General features: G+C 43.7%; 1 pseudogene; it reads left to right on the forward strand.

Annotated features, from left to right (window-relative positions):
* Window positions 1–10,110: 10,110 nt before the first annotated feature.
* LOC147979193 (uncharacterized) lies at window positions 10,111–13,877 on the forward strand (annotated as a pseudogene).
* The last annotated feature ends 2,241 nt before the right edge of the window (window positions 13,878–16,118 follow it).

Below are 16,118 nucleotides of genomic sequence, written 5' to 3' on the forward strand. Positions count from 1 at the left end.
GCGGTGAAAGAACCCCTCAGGGAAAGTTTAAGAAAACCGGTGATGAAAGAAGATGTTGACGACCCTGATGGAGAAAGCCTAAATAGATTTTACTCCAATGCTTGCTATTCATGTGGAGAAGAAGGACATTTTCACAGTATTGCACAAAGGAAAGCCAAGAGTATCTGGGAAACTTCCCGACAGAAGAAGTGGAGTTTGATCGACAAGAGATAGAGGAATTGATCGAAACGAAGAAGTTGAGGAACAGAAAGAGCATGTATCCCCAGAACAACCCAATTTCTGCAGAAAAGGACCTGAGTCAAATCACTTGTTACAGGTGCAAGGATTTAGGTCATTATGCTAGCAAGTGCCCAGCAAGGAAGCCAAGAACCCAAGGAGCTAAGATAACTGCCAGGATGCCCCTGGATTTGTCTAAAGTCATTTGTTTATGTTGCAAAGGAGTAGGACATTTTGCCAGAGAATGTTCAGACCTGAGGAGAGCTTGAGCAGATAGTTGAGATCTTGATATTGGAACAGAGCATGTAATAATGTTGGAACACACCTTTATTTTCGTTGGGGATGTTGAGTTGAGCTGTGAAATGGAAATTGTAATAGCTCATGAAGCAATAAAAGTTGAGGTGTTTGGAATCTCATATGAAATGTTATGAGTTGTTTGTTGATTGTGAGTGCCTCTCTCACTATGTCACCCAAACTTAAACCTTGAACCCATGGACAAGCTCACCCAACACCTTTCCCCGAAAAATAACCACATTTCACCCAAGGAAATACATACAGTATCTTGAGTACCCCTTCTATCTTATACCTGCAGATGACAACCCTTTACGAGTCTTTTCTCAAGGTCCCGGAAATGATCATGACCCTGACTAGTGATCAGGATTACCCAAAGATCCTGTAGGACATGATGAAGCATATTCATCTTGAAGGAGATGCAGTTTACAAGGGTTATCCTTTCATGGAGAAGGGAGTTGAACTTTGGTATGTGGAGGTACACCTCCACCGTGTGAAGGGAGTTTTCCAAAGACTATGGGTCAATACTTTTTCATTTCTCGAGTACCATGAGCAACATTCTTTGACTCTGTTCGTGAAGCTGCCATGGAAGCCATACGTCAGATTGGAGAAATACTAGAAGCAAGACTCCGACACACTCAGGAATACCTGAGGGAGGTGCATGCAGAGATGATGGAGATGAAGCTCATGGCCACCATGATGAAGCAGAAGATCGATGATTTCAAGGATCACATCGCACAATTCCAGTGAAACTGAAAACATCTTCAAGAAGGACAAATGAATAAAGATGGAAGTAATGGTTGACCATACCAAACTATGTGGGTGGCAGCTTTTGTAATAGAGTACTTTTGAAATTTGAGTTTTGAGTAGTGGTTAAGGATGTAGTAAAGGATTTTATATGAAGAGAATATGAATTATGGATGAACCAGTGCATTTTTTTATACGTGTCTGTGTGAACACTTGACCGATGGAAAGGAAAATGTTGTTCCATATATAGTTGGAGTTTGGACAAATGAGTTGGAGTTTTGATTTAGTTATGATAGTTACCCCAAGAGTAGGCAGGAATGAAGTGATATTGGATTTAAAGGAGATGTAATGTTGGAATATGGAACAATAGTCGCTCCAAGGATGAGTTAAAGTTATACAAGTGTTGAAGTGGGCATAACCCACAGGACCCAGAATTTGATAAGAAAACAAGCACAATCTTGTTGAAGAAAAGAATTCTGGAAGAAGCTGTGAGTTCATTAGCAGACGATCCATAGGAGGTTACGTAAACCCGAGAGTTGTGAAGAAACGATAGAGGTTTTGTTTGGCTTGTAGAACCAATGGATTTATCCGGACCCAGTTCATGGAGAAGAGAAGTTCTGCAATGCTTGTGAGGATGCCCAAGTGTTAGAATAAGTGATTCAGTATCTTCTTATGTGGTAATGATTCAAGTACGGGATGGATTGGCCCCCATACCGAAGACTTCTATCATGAGCTATCATATGCTGATGGAAAATCAGAGAGCCTTAAAACCCTAGAAGAGTGTCGACACGATAAGCCAAAAGCCTTAGAATGGCAGGATGATGGAAACCCTGTATAGACACTTGTTGCCAATCGTAGGTTATGCGGTGAGGTTCATCCCAGACCCATTTACTGCAGGAGGAACCAGTAATTGTCGACCACCATGCGATTTTTTATAGTTGTTTACCATTGGCGACAGACATGTCAGCTAAGGAGACCCAGTCTCAGAAGGATCATATTTTGCTGCAAGGACTCAAAATTTTGAGGAAAAGGCCATACCCTTACCGAAAGAGCACAAGCAAAGGAGTTATCCCGGAGAATATGAGAAGGCCGACACCGTCAATGCAAAGGTTGGAGTACATGAGTTTTGTTGGGACCGTAACCATGCTTCTAAGGGTGGCAGTACCCCATACCTTGTGTTGATGAATGGATTTTCAAGGAGACCCCCAAACCTAACCTTCTTTCTAGCCTCTCCGAATCTCAAAATTCTCAATTTTGGAATGTTATATTAAATAAATAATTATGATTGTTTGTTGTGTTATTGATTGTGTGAAATTCAGTGTAAATCAAAAAATTTGAAAGTTGAATGAGAGGGAATAAAAGGACTTTCCCAAAAACATTCATCTTGCATTTTTTATCTCCATGGATTCAAAGTCATCTCATCACAACACCCTAGAGTGAAGATAATATGACTTGTTCAATTTAAAGAAATGAAAACGAGTTTGAAAATGATTTGAATTCCTTTTGAAATATTTCTACTCGGAAACTTTATGCCACTCAAGGATTTTCATGAGAGAAGATAATAGGACTTCTTCAAAATATATGAAATAGACCGGGGAGGGATGAGGACCACTTTTGAAATTAGTTGAATCATTTTTGAAAAAAAATGATTTCCATTTGGAGTTTCAAGATCATTTCTATAAAATAAAGTGGGGGCCGATAAAATGACATTCTCAAATATATAAGAGTTGGAAAAAATCAGTAGAATATTATTTGGAGTTGTTGGAGTTTATTTGGTCTTTATTATATTGGCCAAAAGTGCATTTATTGCATTATAAATTTATTTTCAAAATCTTCTGTGCTTGAATAAATGTTCACTATGCTGTAGATATTCCAAGTTAATTTTAGAAATTATCTTGGTATTTTTAGGAGTTCACTTGATTTCTTTACGGCTACTTTAATCGTCGGCTAAAAAAAGACACACGCACGCACGCGCTGGCCAGCCGGCCCAGCAGCCAGCCACGCGCGCCAGGCCAGGAGCACTGCGACCTGCTCCCAGCGCCCGGAGGCCACTTCGACCCAGGGGCGCACCGACCGGCCCACTGGCCGATAGGCCGAGGCCGTCGCCCGAGCGCTTCGCCTCGCACGCCCGACGTCTCCCTCTCGCTCGCACGCAGCTGCCACTGGCAGGTGGGGCCCGCTGCCCAGGCCAGCGTCTTCAACCTCCCATTTTCCCCGTGCAGGATAAGCAGCACACTCGACGACCGCCTCGCTCGGGATAAACCTTATCCCGCAGCCCCACACCTCCTAGCCGCGCCTAAAAAGAGCCCTCGACCCCTCTCTCCGTTCTGCCAGTTCGTTCGCTGTCGGTGTCAAAACCGGTGGATCTCGGGTAGGGGGTCCCGAACTGTGCGTCTAGGCAGATGGTAACAGGAGACAATGGACACAATGTTTTTACCCAGGTTCGATCCCTCTTGATGGAGGTAAAACCCTACTCCTGCTTGATTAATATTTATGATATGGGTAGTACAAGAGTAGATCTACCACGAGATCAAAGAGGCTAAATCCTGGAAGCTAGCCTATGGTATGATTGTTGTTCGTCCTATGGACTAAAGCCCTCCGGTTTATATAGACACCGGAGAGGGCTAGGGTTACACAGAGTCGGTTACAATGGGAGGAGATCTACATATCCGTATTGCCAAGCCTGCCTTCCACGCCAAGGAAAGTCCCATCTGGACACGGGACGAAGTCTTCAATCTTGTATCTTAATAGTCCGAGAGTTCGGCCAAAGGTTATAGTCCGGCTATCCGGACACCCCCTAATCCTAGACTCCCTCATTCGCCCTCAAACCACCCGCAGCCGCCACAGTTGCCGCTTGGATCTCGCCGGCCGGAGCTCCGTTCATCGGAGGAGTTCGACGACCATAAGCCACCCCGAGGCGTCAAACTACTCCCCATGTTCTTCCGCACCTAGTTGACATCTTATTTTGCCCCTAGGTTCGCCGGAGACACTGTCCCCATGAAATGTGACCTCGCCGGAGCGCCGGAACCGCCGCCCTCTACCTCGCTATCCCGGACGCCCCGGCCGCAGCAGACCCTGCCACCGGACCGCACGTGTCGCGCCCATCCTCCCCGACACCTCCACCGTCGCCGCCCCGTCACTGCCCGATGGCAACGCCGCCGCCCTGTACGTCGTCGTCGTCAAGGTGAGTGAACCGCTCGCTCGCTGTTCGTTTATTTATTTTTTAATTTTTTCTCTAGATCGGTTTAGTTTAGTGTTTTATTAATTTGATCGGTTAATCTGGTTTTAGTTAAACCGAACGGTTTTGGTTAAACCAATGGTTTGTTTTTTTGTTAGCCACCGCATAGTGTTTTGCTTATTTAGTGGCCGTTCGCCATTTAGCCTAAGCCGCGAACGCTGCTCAGCCACCCGGAAGCCACCACGTGGCCAGGGACCTGGTCGCAAATAAAACTTTCACAGTCAAGTCCCTGTAAATTTCAGTTTAGCCTCTAAACTTCGAATGGTTCTATCTTTTTAACCGTAACTCCAAATTCGACGAAACCAGCGGCAAAATGTTCGTCTCAAATAGCTTTATCCGGAGAACCAGCTTTGAAAACTTTTGGCCAATTTCAAATTTGAATTTATGCAAGTTTGAATTCAAACTTCAACTGACCATATCTCCTAAACCGTAGCTCCGATTGATGTGATTCTTTTTGCACCATGTCACCATAGCCAAACCCTACCACTTGCACCATGCACTTTAGTACACATCACATCTTTGCACCCTATGTCACATGTTGTTTTGCACTTAGGATATTTCCATGCTAGTTAAGTGTGTTGAATGTTCATTTGTTTTTTCCAAGACTTTTTTCTTTGCATGTTCTTCTTGGTTCTCTGAAATGATTGCTTATGTGAGTGCAATGTTTGACTTTATAGATTTTCATCGGAGAGTGACGAATAGTTCTATTAAGTAAATTTCTAAGAGCGATATAATCTTCATCAACTATTACCAGGCAAGTTCACATTTGACCATTCTTCCAATTACCTATGTTTATGTTATGCACTTAGTCCTTTTGTGGTAGGATTGCATGGTAGGATTTATTGTTGCCAGATGGCTATGCCGTTACCTAGTAGTTCATTGAGGTAGGTTTGAACCATATACCTTCATCACCACCGCGTAAGTTCAATTTGGCCTCGCCAATGTAGACGTGGATTGGGAGGTGTTCATTGTGAGAGATGAGTGACAAAGTAGTAAGTCGGACCAAGATAACTTAATGAACTATCTGGGCGCAGGTTTGGTTTGAATGGTGGCGAAGTATAGTGGGAGCATGCATGGGAAATCCATGGTGGTGCACCACTAGTGGTCCGTCCGCCCAGGCTCAAAGAGATCTATCATATTCTCATGTCTAGAAGCTTACGTGTGCAGCCACAAGCCAATATGGGCTATGGCTTAGTTGAGTAGTTAGTGTGACCCTTTCCGGGATGGGCTTGCAGATGTAGAATGATGTAGGTGTACCGGCCTATCTGTGGGTTAAGGGGGAACATTTTCGAAAGACTATGTCTCGGTCATCCTGTTCTCAAATGCCAGGTAGTGCGAGAACTTCAAAGGAGGCGATCGAGTCTTGTGGGGAAAAGTGCGCAAACCTCTGCAGAGTGTTAAAACCTAATCGATTAGCTGTGTCCCCGGTTACGGACAACTTTAGCATCTAGTAGTGGAAATGCTGGGAGATCTCATCACTTTTAATTAAACAGTTGGGTCTTAAATGAAACTTTGGGACTGGGTTGATTTAGGTTTGCCAACTCATCCTATGCTTTATAGTAGTGGTAGGATAATATCTTTTATTCTAGGGAAAAACTATCTTTATGCAAAAAACTAAACTTAGAGCTTTCCACTAGCCAAATTGCATGTACAATAGGTTCATTATTCTTATGATGTGACTTGCCAGTACATTCAATGTACTGACTTACATGGCTGCAACGTCTTATGTTGCAGGAATTTCTACGACGAGTATGAGTTACGTTGTAGGGTTACGGTCTACACTCAACTTGCCATTGTTGTTGATGGGACTCCACACCCTTATGTTTGTTTCCGCTGAGACTTAAGAGGTATATATATTTGTCTTATGTTATTTATACATGTGATTGCACTTATATATATACATTGATGTACTGTGTGTGCCAGCATACCGATCCAGGGATGGCACGGATACACAGAGGCTTGACCGTTTGAGGTCGGGTCGCTACATGTTTACAACAAGCAATATTGTTCAGAGATCATTTTCTTAAAGTGTTGACATATTCCTTAATTCTTAAAGTTTACTCCAGCAGACAGAGAGAAGAGAAGAGAGAAAAGATTCATTTATTTTTAAAAGTACTGATGCAAGCAGTAGTACACAAAACCTTCATTAGAGTATGAAACAGTTTATGCAAGCATTAAAGGCACTGTTTCAGATATTTTAATTAACTAGGAAAGTTTCAGCTAATTTTATTAAAGGAAAAGGTTGAGTCAATTTTAATTAAAATAAAAGAAGTGAAGAGAATAGCAGAGCAAGCAATGCTACTGCTCCAAGCTAATTTGACTGCAAATCATAAACTACTGCAAGCAGCTCCATGAAAAGAAGTACTCCAAGTAGTACTACACCAAGTAATGTCACTTAAAATAGTACTAAACCAACTAATCTCTACTGATGTCATTTAAAGCAGTAATATCTTCAGTTAAAAACTACTGCAACTAAAACTGTATTTTCGTAAACTGAATTTTTTGCCAAGGAAACAAAATTTTATAGCTTCAGGCCTAAGTACGGAATAGCTTCAGGAGCAATGGAAAAGAAAAACATACCCAAAGTTTCTGAAGTGTTTCGGGCATCTCCCAACAATTAGACGGGCAAAAAGGGAGTTTTATTCTTGTCTATGAAATTCATACCAACAATTCTTCCTTCCAAATCAATCCGAGATCACCAACGAAAATCTAAAGAAAATGGTACCAATGTTAACAAGTACTCATTAAATAAGATCCATACAAAGAATGTGAGAACTTATGGAGCTTAATTTCTACTCCATGAGTATCAATGCAAGCAGAAGCAAAACTCACCAGAGTGATATACTTAATGTTGTTGTCCTTGTTTTGCCTCTGAGGCTCCATTTGACCATAAGTTCATCGCAATCTAAGTAACTCGCTAACTGCACGGAACTTCTCCCCATGCTTCAGCTGCAAACTTGTAGACTCAAATGTCTGGGCAACTCCAACGATCGGAGTAGGTGTCAGGAAGTAGGAGTCCAGGAGGTCGGTGAGCACCACCACGGGAAGATCAGCTTCACACCTTATGTAGAACAGAGAACAGGGAGCAAATCTGAACATGGAGTAGTACCTGTTCACTTTGACGATGCCTCCCCGTCCACAAAGCCGCCGCCTTTCCGCCGCGGCGCGCAGTCCCGCACTTTGCCAGCAACCTCCACCATAGTCCACCTCCACCTCCCTCTCACGCCCCTCCTCGGCCTTCGCGGCGGAGAGCGGCGACCCCTGAGCAGACCCCACCACCTTCCACCTGTAGCTCCACCTCCGCCTACCCGCACACCCCTCTTCGGCCTTCGCGGCAGGGGACTACCGCGCTGGGGGCGAGAACCCGCTGGTCTCCAAGCTGCAGACCCAACTGGGCGTCATCCACCTGCTCCCCGCCCCGGCCTTGCTTCCGGCCCTCCCCCGCTCTGTGCTTGGCCTCTGCGCGCTCTTCTTCTTCATGGGTGCGGCAAGCTGCTCACCCTTCGTCGGTGATGCGTGAGAGGGAGAGGTGCCGGTGGCGATAAGCTAGGGATTCAGGAGGATTCGGGAGAGAGTGGGTGAGAGAGAGAGAGCGAGTGAGCGAACGGGAGGGTAGTTTGGGAATCGACACAAATATCCCAACGCGACAGAAGTTGTACTAAAATCCCCCAACGACAATTATTTCAGAACAGAGGGAGTAGCATTCAGAGATTTTTCTTTATACTTGTGTAGCAATTTCTCTAGATCATCTCTATCATTACAGGCAAGAACATCTCTAGTTGCATCTTCACTCATAACATAACCTTCCGGTACCTTAGGCAATTCATATCTAGGAAGGCTAGTTCTAGCAGGTGTTTCAGGAGATTCAGTTCCAAGCTCATCATCATATTTAAAAACATCATGTTGTATAACTCTAGCAATTTGTTTATCAAGAAATTCACTAGGTGCCACATCATCATTATCAAGCAAGGTACTAGCATCATCATAAGCATCATTCATAGTAAAAGTAGCATCGTCAATAACTTGCGACATATCAGAATTAATAGAATGTGGTGGTGTTGCAAGTTTACTCATAACAGAAGGTGAATCTAAAGTAGAACTGGATGGCAGTTCCTTACCTCCCCTCATTCTTGAGGGAAATATCCTAGTCTTTGGATCCTTCAGATTCTTCATAGTGATAATATGATAATAATCCCAAGTGACTCAACAAATATAGCTATGCTCCCTGGCAACGGAGCCAGAAAAAGGTCTTGATAACCCACAAGTATAGGGGATCGCAACAGTTTTCGAGGGTAGCGCATTCAACCCAAATTTATAGATTCGACACAAGGGAAGCCAAAGAATATTTGAAGGTATTAGCAGTTGAGTTGTCAATTCAACCACACCTGGAGATTAATTATCTGCAGCAAAGTGATTAGTAGCAAAGTAGTTTGATAGTTTTGATAATAGTGACAGCAAGAACGGTATTTGTAACAGTGATAGCAGTAATTTGTAGCAAGTGTAACAATGATGATAGCAATAATAACGCAGCAAGATCAATAAGGATAAATTTGTAGGCATTGGATCGGTGACTTGTTGGATGATATTCATCATGTGATAGTTATAACCTAGGGCGATACGGCACTAGCTCTAGTTCATCGATATAATGTAGGCATGTATTCCGTAAAGAGTAAAATGCACTGGCAGTCACTGAACTTGCGAAGAGCGCTCACTTTGGTCACTGTACTTAGAAATACGGCCAATACGGTCACCCAATACGACAAGACGTCATTGTACGGTCACTGTTCCTCGTATGCCACCCGTCGCCGCATGGTTTGACCACGTGTTGACCAATCCTAGACGGCAGCTGGCATTAAGCAGGCGGTACCGTGGTGTTTTTGCAGAATCCCCCTGGTTCGCTGTGCTTTAGCCAAAATCGCCTTGCCTGTTCGGCTTCGATCATAACGAGGGGAGGAGGAGAGTAGAGGAGGCGATCGTCGGCGGCAGCGCACCATCTCCGGTCATCGAGATCGTGGAAGGGCCGGAGTTGCCGCATCGCGTCGCTGCCGGAGGGGCGCCGCATCCTCCTCAAGATGGCCCCTGTTCGTCGACCAGATGGAGCTCCTCCACCATTGTATGGTAAGCCCCACTTAAATCCACCATGATTGGTGCTTGCAGTCTGTGATTGCGCGATTTAGGGTTTCGCATTGTGCACATGGAGATGTAGGTGGCCAATTTTGCCCGCAAGATTTCACAAGATTTAAGCTAGGGTTTTTGCGTGACAAATTGGGGGTTTTCGGTGTATGGTTTTTTCCTGAGAAATGGGGGGCTCAGTGTTTGCTTGGAGGTCATTATGATGCAATTGTAGGCCTTTTAGATGTTTGAACATACGGTTAGGGTTTTAGGTTAGGAAAGGTGGTTCCTTGTAATATATGTTGACAGAATTGTGCTCTGTTTTCATCTTTGTAGGACCACGCAGCAGGAAATTTTCAGTTCAATTTAACCATGGTGGATATTTCCTTGGCAAAGGTAGCAACCGTTCTTATGTCAATGGGCATGTGTTGTGGTATGATGATCTGGATACAGTGACATGGTCCACAATTATGGTTGAGCACCTAGTTGAGGAGATTGGTTGGGAGATGGAAGGAAGGCTCAAGGTGTACTACTGCATTCCAATCCTAAACTTGCAGAAGAATGACTTGAGAGAAATAAGAGGAGATGGAGACACAGACCAGATGATAACATTTGTTGATCTTGGCCACCACTCATTCAGTCTCTACTTAGACCATGAAGACAGTCTGAATTCAAACAATGATGATGATGATGTGGTCAATTTCCCAAGAGTGAAGCTACCTCCAGTGTTTAGTCCTTCTAAGACAAGAGGTGATGAGGCAGAAAGTACTGAGGCTGTAAATGCAGAGACAAATGTTGATGTGCATGAAGGTGAAGCAATCCCAATACAAGTTGTGTATCCAGAGAGCTCGGATGTTAATGTGGGCAATTATGTGTTTGCAAGGAGGAATTGTTCTTTTGTTGAGCAGGATGAAAATGTTATGGCTCCAGATGTAGTGCTGGAGTCAAAACAACAAGGAAGTGATGAAGCTGGATCATCAAGAGTATGCAAAAGGAAAACCAGACAGAAATGCAGTTCTGAATTCCTGGAAGATGCTGATACTGACTCAGATGACTCTGACTTTGATCCTGGAGCCATAGTGGACAGTGACTATGACATAAGTGATGGTGATGACGATTTGTTTGCTGATAATGTAGACATGGATGAGCCTATGGAGACAGAGAAGAAGAAAGAAGAGAAAGGGAAGCAAAAGGTTCAAAAGGGAAAAGAAGCTGTGAAAGGAAATGAGAAAGATGCAGATAAAGCAGCAGCATATGATCATGAAGATGAGTTCTATGAATCAGAGGGTGATGACTTGTGGGCACCAGATTCTGATGATGAAGAGGTATTCATGAAGTTCAAGGCTTTTAGACCAGAGGATCTTCATTGTCCCAAGTTTCATGTTGGTCAAGTTTTCCAAACTGTTGAGCTCTTGAGGAAAGCCATCAAGGAGTACTGCTGCAAAAACAGGGTAGATGTGAAGTTGCCAGTCAATGATAAGAAAAGAGTGAAGGCAACGTGTGATGAGGACTGTACTTGGTATCTTTGGGCTTCATATGATAGTAGGACCAAGTGTTTCATGGTCAAGAAATATGTGGATGAGCACACTTGTACCAAGAAGTGGAAGATCAAGGCTTTCACAGCACCATTTCTAGCACAGAAGTATCTTGAGAGCTTTAGAGCTGACCAAGACATGAATTTGAGGAACTTTTCTAGAGTTGTCCAAAAGGAGTGGCATATGACCCCAAGTAGGACCAAGTTACAAAGAGCTAGGAGGCTAGCAATGAAAAAAGTTTATGGTGATGAAGAAGGCCAATACAAGATGCTCTGGGACTATGGTAATAAGTTGAGAAGAAGTAACCCTGGGACCTCATTCTTTGTTGCACTAGATAGTCAAGCAAGGTTTAATAAAGCCTATATGTGTCTAGATGCATGCAAAAGAGGGTTCTTGCAAGGATGTAGGCCTATGATATTCCTTGATGGCTGTCATATCAAGACAAGGTACAGAGGATAGCTACTCACTGCTGTTGGGATAGACCCAAATGATTGTATTTTTCCAATTGCAGTAGCTGTAGTTGAAGTGGAAGACAAGCCTAATTGGTGTTGGTTCCTTGAAAGACTAAAGAATGATCTTGCTATATTTAATACTGCTCCATGGACCATTATGTCAGACAAACAAAAGGTAAACAACATCAATTGTAATATAAGTAGTACTCCATATTTAGTAGTCCATGCTTATATTTATCTTTTGTTATTATAGGGCCTTATCAATGCTGTGGATGAGTTATTTCCAGAGTCAGAACACAGGTTCTGTGTCAGACACATGTGGCAGAACTTTCATCAACAATTCAAAGGGGATGTTCTTGAGAATCAACTTTGGAAGATAGCAAGAAGTACCACCTCTGTCAAGTATGAGCAGTACATGGTTGAGATGAAGGACATCAGCTTGGATGCTTAGAAGTGGTTGCATGAGTTGGAACCATACACATGGGTTAGAGCATTTCAAAGTGATCTTCCCAAGTGTGACATATTGCTCAACAATAACTGTGAAGTTTTTAACAAGTGAGAAGCCAATTAACTTGCTATGTGCATGTTCTTACTTCAATGCTTGACACTTAACTCAGTTCTGTCTTATACTTGTAGGTGCATACTAGATGCTAGAGAGCTACCTATACTTTCTATGCTAGAAAGGATCAAAGGCCAACTGATGCAGAGGCACTACAACAAGCAGCTTGAGGCAGAGAAGATGAAAGGAAATATTTGTCCAAAGATCAAGAAAAAGGTGGAGAAGCTAACTGAGTGAGCAAACCTGTGCTATGTGGAGGGAGCTGGAGATGGGGTGTTCCAGGCAGGTGACAGGGGTGTGAACTTCCTTGTGGACTGGCACACCAATGAGTGTAGCTGTAAGAGGTGGCAGAAGTGTGGCACACCTTGTGTACATGCCATAGCATGTGCTAGACATGAAAGAGTTGACCCTCTTTCATTGGTGAATCAATGCTATTCTGTGAACATATTCAAAATGGCATACAAGAACATAACCTATCCATGTAGAGAAATGACAGAATGGGAGAAGATGAATGGGCCACCAGTTCTGCCACCATTGTACACCAAGCAAGTAGGCAGGCCATGCAAAAGCAGAAGAAAAGCACCAGGTGAAGTAATTTGTAGTAATGGTGGCAAGAAAATGTCTAGGCATGGTGTCATCATGCACTGCAACTACTGTGGAGAGCCAGATCACAACATTAAAGGATGCAAGTACCTGAAGGCAGGAGTACCTCCTCCAAATATGCAAGCACCATCAGCAGCAGAAGCAAATCATGAAGCACAAGCAAATCATGAAGCACCTCAAGAAAATCATGAAGCACCTCAAGAAGATGAAGACCCTGTCATTACTCAGGTATGTTTTTGTAGAAGATGTTCCAGTATTGTCATACAGCACCACAAGCAAATCATGGATCACTTAAATGTTGCTTCATTTTGAGCAGGAACACAACCCTACAGAAAATCCTATCATAGAAGATCTCATGGTTGATCAAATGATAGAAAGGGTAAGTTTTGTCACACATGATCTCATATATTTTGCCAAGCCTACTTTCATTATGTGATCATTTCTACAAATGTTGTGTCATGCAGAGGCCAGTGCCAAGAGTGATTGCACAAGGACCTATTCCAGAGTCAACATTCCTTTCTGCTGCTCAGTTGTTGGTCAATCAAAACCAAGGGAGCACAAGCACCATTCAGCAAGGAGAGATGGCCAAGAAGTTACTTGCATTAAAAAAGCAGAGAGACAAAGAGTTAGAAGACAAGAAAAATGCTATACTCGCAGCAATGAGAGAAGAACAGGAAAAGAAGGCTGAAGAAGCTGCCACGAAGAGACATCTGCAGGAGGAGAAGAAAACAGCAGAGGCAGAGAGGAAGAGACAGGCAGCAGCTCTGGACAGAGAGAAGAGGAAAGAAGAAGCAGCAATAAAAAAGCAGGCTCAAGCAGAGACAAGACAGATTCTTTTGGAGGTTAAGAAAACTATAGCTGCTGAGAACAAAGCAAAGAAGGAGGCTGAGAAGAAGGCTAAAAAAGAACAAGAAGCTGCCAAGAAGCTAGCAGAGAAAGAGGCTGCTGCAGCAAAAAGAAGAGCAGATAAGAAAGCAGAGAGGGAGGCAGCTGCAACACAAAGAAAGGAAGAAATGAGGCTGATATCTATTGCAATGGGTAAAAGCCAGGATGATTCACAACACCAAGAAGATGGTCAGCCAAGGAATGCCAGTAGAACATCCATGTTTGATATCTTCAGGTGATGAGACAGTGGACAGCCAGCATAACCATGTAGTATGCAAGCATCTCATTTTGCCCAATCCATGTAGTTTACAATCAGTGGTAATGTAGGAAAATGTTGCAATTGATCCATAATGATGTAGGCACATGAGTATGGATCAATTGTTGCTCATTTTGTAACCAGTTCTACAAGATACTTCTTTGCCCTACTTATGACTATGCTTAATGAACAAGAGTTACTCTTATAACATTGCCCAACATATGACAATGGTCACATTTGTTATCTTCAACTTGTAGCAGTTCTATAGTTTTTACAAATATGACAATGGTCAAATTGTACTCATGGTCAAATGTGCCCAAATTGACAGCATCATCAACTAGCTTTGCAATGCACACACACAAGGCAAATATAACATAAAAATGATATCTTCATAAGACACCAGGATGATCCATTAACTTCATTTGCAATACAACATTGTCACTTGCATTACATATTGCAAAAGCATCAGATACAATGCAAAAGATTGACACTTGACACTAACAGCACCACCACATAGTACCAGTTCATCTCCTACCAAACTAGGCATAATTCCTAACATACCAACAGTGAAATAGCTACTGCAAACACTGCATCAACTAAATATTGCATCACTCTTGCATCCACTCCATCACTTCTTCAGCACAGAAATACCTACTAGCACTGCAACTACAATGAGTGCTGCCAACAGTGCCTTCATCATCACCAATATTTCATTGCCTAACCCTACGAGTGCTTGTGCTTGCTGATTGCTCATTTGACCTGCAACTCTTCCATGATGTCCATCTTCAAAGCCTAGAAGATCAACTGCACCTACACCTGCACCTCCACATGCATATCTTCGATTCCTTGCTCGAATCAGCTCTTCCCTCTTATCCTCTGCAGCTCCTAATGCGTCTTCGGCTTCATTGCCAACGAGAAACTGGTTATCCATCAAATATGCAATGTATTCCAACTCCCAATGCCAGAAATGGTCCTGAATATCAAATGAAAAGAACAAACGCCAGAAATCACCATTACAAGTTCCCAAAATTTGACCAAAATGAAGAACTAGGGATTCACTCCACTTACACCAACAAGACACCTATAGAAGACCCATCCCTCGTGCTTCTCCATGTTCGACAGATAGAACTTCACACGAGTGCGGCAAGAAGGGCACCTGATGAGCGGCACCACCACCGAACGGCCGCCAATCGATGACCTGACCGAGCTTGTCAACATGGCGGAGTGAAGCAACGGGTGTGGCAAGCGGCAGGGAGAGGCCGCCGGCAAGTAGCACGGAAGAGGGCGGCGGCAACAGCAGGGAGAGGGCGGCGGCGTCGGTGGCAGAGTGGGGAATTTGGGAGAGGGCGGCGGCGTCTCCAGCACTGGGGATTTAGGGATTGCGCTACAGAGTGCGTATTTCAGGGGGGGTGGATGGATAATTACATCCACCGGTGTAATTTACAGAAATAACCCTGAGCATGCCGACGTGGACGGCACTGACTGGTCAAACCGAGCGGCGACGGGTGGCATACGAGGAACAGTGACCGTACAATGACGTCTTGTCGTATTGGGTGACCGTATTGGCCGTATTGGCCGTATTTCTAAGTACAATGACCAAAGTGAGCGCTCTTCACAAGTTCAGTGACTGCCAGTGCATTTTTCTCTTCCGTAAATAGTCATGCGTGCTTTATTAAAAGAACTTGCATGACATCTTTTGTCCTACCCTCCCGTGGCAGCGGGGTCCATATTGGAAACTAAGGGATATTAAGGTCTCCTTTTAATAGAGAACCGGAACAAAGCATTAACACATAGTGAATACATGAACTCCTCAAAATACGGTCATCACCGAGAGTTGGCTCGGTTGTTGTCACTCCGGGGTTGTCGGATCATAACTGTAGTAGGTGACTATAACTTGCAAGATCGGATCTAAAACATTGATGTAATGATGAATTCATAAACGGTTCAGATCTAAAATCATGGCACCCGGGCCCAAGGTGACAAGCATTAAGCATAGCAAAGTCATAGCAACATGAATCTAAAAACATAGTGGATACTAGGGATCAAGCCCTACAAAACTAACTCGATTGCATGATGAATCTCATCCAACTTGTCAGGACCCCGATTCCAAGTCACATCAATCTAGCCGGTAGCACCTCATATCACTTTGCGGCCTCACGCACGGTATTCCCACGGGTGTCGCCTTCCATGGCCCGAGACCGTTTGCGCCTTTTGGCTCACGTAT

The sequence above is a fragment of the Triticum urartu genome, chromosome 3A (assembly GCF_056163025.1).
Source record: "Triticum urartu cultivar PI428250 chromosome 3A, HENAU_Tu73, whole genome shotgun sequence".
NCBI lineage: Eukaryota > Viridiplantae > Streptophyta > Magnoliopsida > Poales > Poaceae > Triticum > Triticum urartu.